A 7,233-nucleotide genomic window follows, 5' to 3' on the forward strand; every position below is an offset into this window, starting at 1 on the left:
AAAGACCTCAAAGAGCCAAAGCAATCCTGAAAAAGAACAAAGCAGGAAGTACCGCAATTCCAAACTCCAAGTTATATTACAAATCTGTAGTAACCACAACAGTATGGTACTGTCATAAAAACATGACACAAATCAATAGAACAGAATAGAAAACGCAGAAATAAACCTACAATTACATGGTCAATCTTCAAAAAAGGATGCAAGAATATGATATGCAAGGGGAAAAAGTCTCTTCAACAAATGGTGCTGCTAAAACTGGCCAGCTAATGCAAAAGAATGAAACTGGACCTTCTTCTTATACCATACACAAAAATAAACTCAAGATGGATTAAAGACTGAAATGCAAGGCTTGAAAGTGAAACAATAAAAATCCTCTAAGAGAGCACAGGCAGTAATTTCCCTGACATCAGCCATAGCATTTTTTAAAAAAGATTTTATTTATTTATTTGACAGAGAGACACAGTGAGAGAGGGAACACAAGCAGGGGGAGTGGGAGAGGGAGAAGCAGGCTCCCTGCTGAGCAAGGAGCCCGATGCGGGGCTCAATCTCAGGACCCTGGGATCATGACCCGAGCCGAAGGTAGATGCTTAATGACTGAGCCACCCAGGTGCCCCAGCCAAAGCATTTTTCTAGATGGGTCTCCTGAGGCAAGGAAAATAAAAGCAAAGATAAACTACTGGGACTACATCAAAATAAAAAGCTTCTCCACAGGAAAAAAAAAATCAACAAAACTAAAAGGCAACCTACTAAGTGGGGGAATATGAGGGACACCTGGCTGCCTCAGTTGGTAGAGTATGTGACTCCTGATCTCAGGGCCATGAGTTCAAGCCCCACACTGGGCATGGTGCCTACTTAAAGTTAAAAAAAGAAAGACCAGAAAAAGATATTTGCAAATGACTATCTGATAAATGGTTAGCATTCAAAATATATAAAGAACTAATACAACTGAACACCCAAAAGGCAAATAGTCCAATCAAAAAATGGGCAGAAGACATGAACAGACATTTCTCAAAAGATATGCAGATGAAGACACTGAAAACAGACACATGAAAAGATACTCAACATTACTCATCAACAGGGAAATGCACATCAAAACTACAATGAGACATCACCTCACACCTGTCAGAATGGCTAAAATAACAAAAAATAACAAATTTGGCAGATGTGGAGAAAAAGGAACCTTCCTGTACTCAGTGGGAACGTAAACCGGTGCAGCCACTGTGGAAAACAATATGGTAAAACTACCTTCCTTATGATCCAGAAATCACACTAATAGGTATTTACCCCCCAAATACACAAACACTAATTTATAAAATCTTTTTTTTAAGATTTTATTTATTTATTTGACAGACAGAGAGAGAGATCACAAGTAGGCAGAGATAGAGGGGGAAGCAGGCCCCCTGCTGAGCAGAGAGCCTGATGCAGGGCTCCATCCCAGGAGCCTGAGATCATGACCTGAGCTGAAGGCAGAGGCTTAGCCCACTGAGCCACCCAGGTGCCCCCAAAAACACTAAAGGGATACATGCACCCCATGTTTATTGCAGCATTATTTACAATAACCAAAATATGGAAGCAGTCCAAGTGTCCACTGAGAGATGAATATACACACAGAATGGAATATCATTCAGCCATAAAAAGAAAGAAACATTGCCACTTGCAACAACATGAATAGAGCTAGGGAGTATAATGCTAAGTGAAATATGTCAAAGATAAATACCATGATTTCACTCAAATGTGGAAATTAAGAAACAAATGAGCAAAAGAAAAAGAGAGAGACAAACCAAGAGAAAGACTCTTTTTTTAAAGAGTTTATTTATTAGACAGAGAGAACACAAGCAAGGAGAGTGGGAGAGGGAGAGGGAGAAGCAGGTTTCCTGCTGAGAGCCCAATGCGGGGTTCGATCCCAAGACCCTGACATCATGACCTGAGCCGAAGGCAGATGCTTAGCAACTGAGCCACCAGGTGCCCCAAGAGACAGACTCTTAACTATGGAGAACAAACTGATGATTACCAGAGGGGAGGTGAGGGGCAAGGAATGAGTGAAATAGGAGATGGAATTAAAAAGAGTATTCTCATCATGATGAGCACTGAGCCATGTATAGAATTGTTGAATCACTGTATTGGACACCTGAAACCAATACGATACTGTCTGGTAACTATACTGGAATTAAAATAAAAAACTTTAAAAGAAACACAAAAGAAGAGAGAGCTGAGTAAGAAAAAATGACACTTGCATAGCACAATACCATTGATACAAATTTCAAACATACAACATATGACTGATTTTATAAGGGATATCTATATATTTAAGGATGCGTACGTGTGCATGCCTATGGGGGAGAGTAGGAATTGGGGATTATTTGGGAAAAAATAAACCAAGAAATGGGTGTTGGACTAAACAGTTTTGATAATGTATATGAATTGAAGTCCAAAAATATAAATGGAGATTTAAAAAACCAAGAGCCATAACTACCTGGCCTCTTTTTTTTTTTTTAAGATTTTATTTATTTGACAGACAGAGATCACAAGTAAGCAGAGAGGCAGAGAGAGAGGAGGAAGCAGGCCCCCCACTGAGCAGAGAGCCCGACCAGGGGCTCCATCCCAGGACCCTGGGATCATGACCTGAGCCGAAGGCAGAGGCTTTAACCCTATGAACCACCCAGGCACCCCACCTGGCCTCTATCTTAATAGAAGACAGAGTCCAAACAGCCTCAAATAGCCAGACACCCTCTGAGACTCTGACGCTGCAGATTCACAGTGGCAAGATTTACAATTCTGTCTTACATGAACAGCTGGCTTGGGGCGTGCAATTCAAATTCCGGCTTGATTTCATGATTAATAAATGCCATGTTAAAAGTTACATATATTACATTCAAGTATTCTTTATAAAAACAAAAGGCTGGAACTATTACTTCAGTTTTATAGATAACTAAACTAAGCTCAAATGAAGTATAATCACTTCTCAGTTTCTCCTAAAAGAGCTGCCATCCATATGATTGTCTGACTCCAACACCTCTACTTGTGCCAATAATCAAAATAGCAGATACTTTCACTACTTTTTCTGGTTAGAATATGTGATGAATTACCATGCAAATGGCTTTAAGAAAGCTGACCGGAGGTGGGGGAGGGGGCCTTGGGTGGCTGTCATTAAGTGTCTGCCTCTGGCTCAGGTCATGATCCCAGGGTCCTGGGATCGAACCCCGCATCTGACTCCGAGCTCGGCAGGAAGCCTGCTTCTCCCTCTCCCACTCCCCGTTTGAGTTCCCTCTCTCACTGTCTCTCCCACTCTGTGTCAAATAAATTTAAAAAATCCTCAAAAAGGAAAGAAAGATAAGAAAGAAAAGAAATGGAAAAAGAAAAAAGAAAAGAAGGAAAGGAAGCTAGCTGGCCAGGAAGGTGAGTCATTTCTCTGTCACTAAAGTATCCTCACCTCATGGCTTCAAAGAATCTGCTTTTCTCCACTACATAACCCATTGTCTGTCTTGAGTTTTGTGGACAAAGAAGAAAATCTTAGTAGGGTACAGCAAATTAATATGCTAAGTAGGAACTTGAAATCAATGTGAAATCATATTCAAAAAAGGAAACATTTTTCCCAGCTGTCTCTAAAAGGAGCCTAATCATAAATGACAGCAATTTTGCCCAAAATTCATGCAAAGTCCTAGCATCCAAATATCGTAACTACTAAAAGGGCACAGAACTCTGTGGGAAATTTATTTATATTTCACACAAAGCTTTGTATTGTGTTTTCTCAGGAAGAGAGATCGGAAAAACTTTTAAAAAGAAAACCTTCTGTAGCCAGAAGAGAACAAGTGGAATCACAAGGCATCTAGAGAAGCTTAGTGACATTTCCTTTTGACTCATTTACATCAGTTGAGGCAATTTTAAATTATCATTAACTTTCTGGCCACTTTTAACTTATTAAAACAGTGTTTCAAAAATCCTGAAACAACTTCGTTTTTGTTTTTGTTTTGTTTTTTTAAAGATTTTATTTATTTATTTGTCAGAGTGAGTACAGGCAGACAGAGGCAGGCAGAGAAGCAGGCTCCCGCTGAGCAAGGAGCCCGATGTGGGACTCGATCCCATGATGCTGGGATCATGACCTGAGCCGAAGGCAGCGGCTTAACCAACTGAGCCACCCAGGCGTCCCACAACTTTGTTTTTGTAAACAATAATTAACATATAGTTCTTATTAGGGTGAGCTTAATATATACTTATCAAAGTAAGCTCTACCAAGGAGTTGAGCTATCTTTTTCCTTCTGAGCAACAGAAATGATAGAAATCAAAAAACACAGTGTATATGGACAACCCAATCTTACTTAGACTCTTTCTTAGAACCCCAAGTCTGGCTAGCAAGACCTTTAACTGAGAAAAATTATTTCCTTTCTTAAGAGGGAAACTTCTATTTCTGATTTCATATCCCCTTTTGAATACATATGCCTGTTTTCTCCCTCCCTAAATTCCTAGCTAACTTCATGATTTGGGCAAAAAACACTGAGGTTGGGTCTGGAACATTCTATTATTGTCAGAAAGTAAGGATGCTTGCAAAGATGTTAGAGCAGTGCTGAAGGGCGCAAAGGGTCAGTCTGAATTGATCCCCGGTGGCTCGTTCTGACAACCTGAGCATCACAATATATACATTATAATTAACTGAAATATGTTAAGATTATAAAAGGTCATGAATTCATGAGACTAAAAAGAAAAATGTTAAAATGCAGTACACAAATACAGAATGAATGATACATATGAGAATGAATTTAGTAAGTACAAAGTTAATATTTACATGTATAGATTACATATATATACACATACATAATTCACATACATATGGATTACCTTTCCAATAGGCATATAAGGCATACAAATGTGTGTGTGTGTATGTGTGTGTGTGTATACACAGTATAGATAGATCTCTTACCTATAGATCTCTTACTTTTCCCACGTTTTTCATCTCCTTAATAGTCAAATTCAAGAGACTTCCTTCCCTCGCCATACAATTTAAAATACAAACATTGTCTCCTACCTCTTCCTTCATCTTCTTCTCCTTAGAATTTACTCTTACATATTTTTTCATAAATATATATATATTTGTTGGTTTTCCTCAGTAGAAATTAGCTCTATTAAAAAAAAAGAAAAGCGCCTGGGTGGCTCAGTGGGTTAAAGCCTCAGCCTTCAGCTCGGATCATGATCCCGGGGTCCTGGGATCGAGCCCTGCATTGGGTCTCTGCTCAGCACAGAGCCTGCTGCTCCCAACACCCCCACTTGCCTCTCTACCTACTTGCAATCTCTGTCTGTCAAATAAATAAATAAAATCTTAAAAAAAAAGAAAAGAAAAGAAAAGCAGTGATTTCTGTCTGTGTAGTTCACTACTGTATCTCCAATGCCTACATTAGAACAAAGCCTGGCACACAGTAAGCACTCTATACAAAATGTTTCAATAAAACACACACATACACACGTCCTGCTTAATCAAGAGTATATAAAAGAAAAATTTAAATATGACAAGCAAAAATTGCACAAACTGACATGGCAGAAAGATATGTCCAGAAACATAATAACCAGATTAAAAAAGGAATCCAACAGTTTCACCATCACTGGTCATGCTCAATAACCAAGTAGAAAGGGTTTTGCCCATGTATTCTAAATGAATTAGTCCACATCTAAAGAGAATTAACTGGGGGGATGGGTGAGCCCGGCGATGGGTATTAAGGAGGGAACGTATTGCAATGAGCACTGGGTGTTATATGCAAACAATGAATCATGGAACACTACATCAAAAACTAACGATGTACTGTATGGTGACTAACGTAACACAATAAAAATAAAATAATAAAATAAAATAAGTATTTCTAGACCTCTAGGTAACATAAGAAAGAATAAAGAAATGACATGGATTTTCAGCATATCAAGTAACATCTTAGTCACTTAGTTAAATATAGTATGTTTGGCAGTGTTTTATAATCGTATTTTTTTCTGTTCATGGTTTGATGTATTAAGTCATACTAAATCCACGGTTTCAGTCTCAAGGGAATCCGTCTTAATACTCAGGAAACTTTCAAATTTGTATTAGATAAAATATAAATTGACTAATAAAGAAATTTTAAGAGTAGTAGTCATTGCTTCACTCCACGCACACATATAAATCTTTTACTCTTTCTTAATTCATTTGTTCTGTTGTTTTACAAATGCTTTCCAGACAATGTCCAAGATTCTAACAGTTCTAACTTTTTAAGGTGGCCCCATTATCGTATCATCAGTTTACCTCTCTATACCCACTCATTTACAATAGGAATATACTGCCCTATACCCTCATATTCCTCATTACTCTGAAGAATGGTAATAACTTATAGCCTAAGAATTCTAGGCTCTAACTGTTTTACTTTTACTATGAGTTGGAAATGTCCCATCCTTTCTGTCTGCTGGTAATATCTTTGTCTGAATTTCTAGTTCAACGAAATTATCCATAAACTTCTTAAGCCAAGCTTACAGTCTCCCCACATAAGAAAACCTCATTTACAACTCTATTATATTCTATTACACAGTATGCTTAAACCCATTCTGAAAACAGAAAATCAAGTAATTCCTTTAAGATGAGGAGCCATTCATTAATGTGACAAATCCGTTATTCTCTTAGCCTGCCCCTCTTTCTTTAAAGGCCTATAGTGAGTCGCCACCACAAATGATTTTAATTCCTTATGGGAAAGCCTGTTAAGGAGTTTTACTAGGTGAATTTTAAAAAATTTATCCTTATAATGAGTCTAACAAATACCAAATTAATTTTTATCAACAAGCAAAACATAATAATTCTCTCAGCTTCATGAAGGCTGTGTATTCAACTTCCAAATACTTGTTTTACAAAGAGTTTCTCAGGATAATTGTGCCATAAAAAATTAAGGCTTTTTCAAATGTACAGCAAACATAGGGTGTATGAAGCAGGACTGTAATTCCAAGAGGCAGAAATCCAATTCAAATTAAGAAAAAAAAAAAAAGGAAATTTTTGGACCACAGAAATTAAAAAGTAAAAAATGGTATAGACTTCAGGCATGCCTGAATTCAGAAGATCAAACAATGTCATCAGATTTGTCTCTTATCTCCATTTTCCTCTGTGTTAGACTGATCTTGGGAAGGCTTTCCTCATGTGGTGACAAGAAAAAAAAAAGCTACGGTGAGTTTTTAACCTTAAAAATCCTTTAAATCCATGAAACTTGCAATTCCAGGGGAAAAAATGATCTTTTC

The sequence above is a fragment of the Lontra canadensis genome, unplaced genomic scaffold (genome assembly GCF_010015895.1).
Source record: "Lontra canadensis isolate GAN:19392208 unplaced genomic scaffold, GSC_riverotter_1.0 scaffold125, whole genome shotgun sequence".
Lineage (NCBI taxonomy): Eukaryota > Metazoa > Chordata > Mammalia > Carnivora > Mustelidae > Lontra > Lontra canadensis.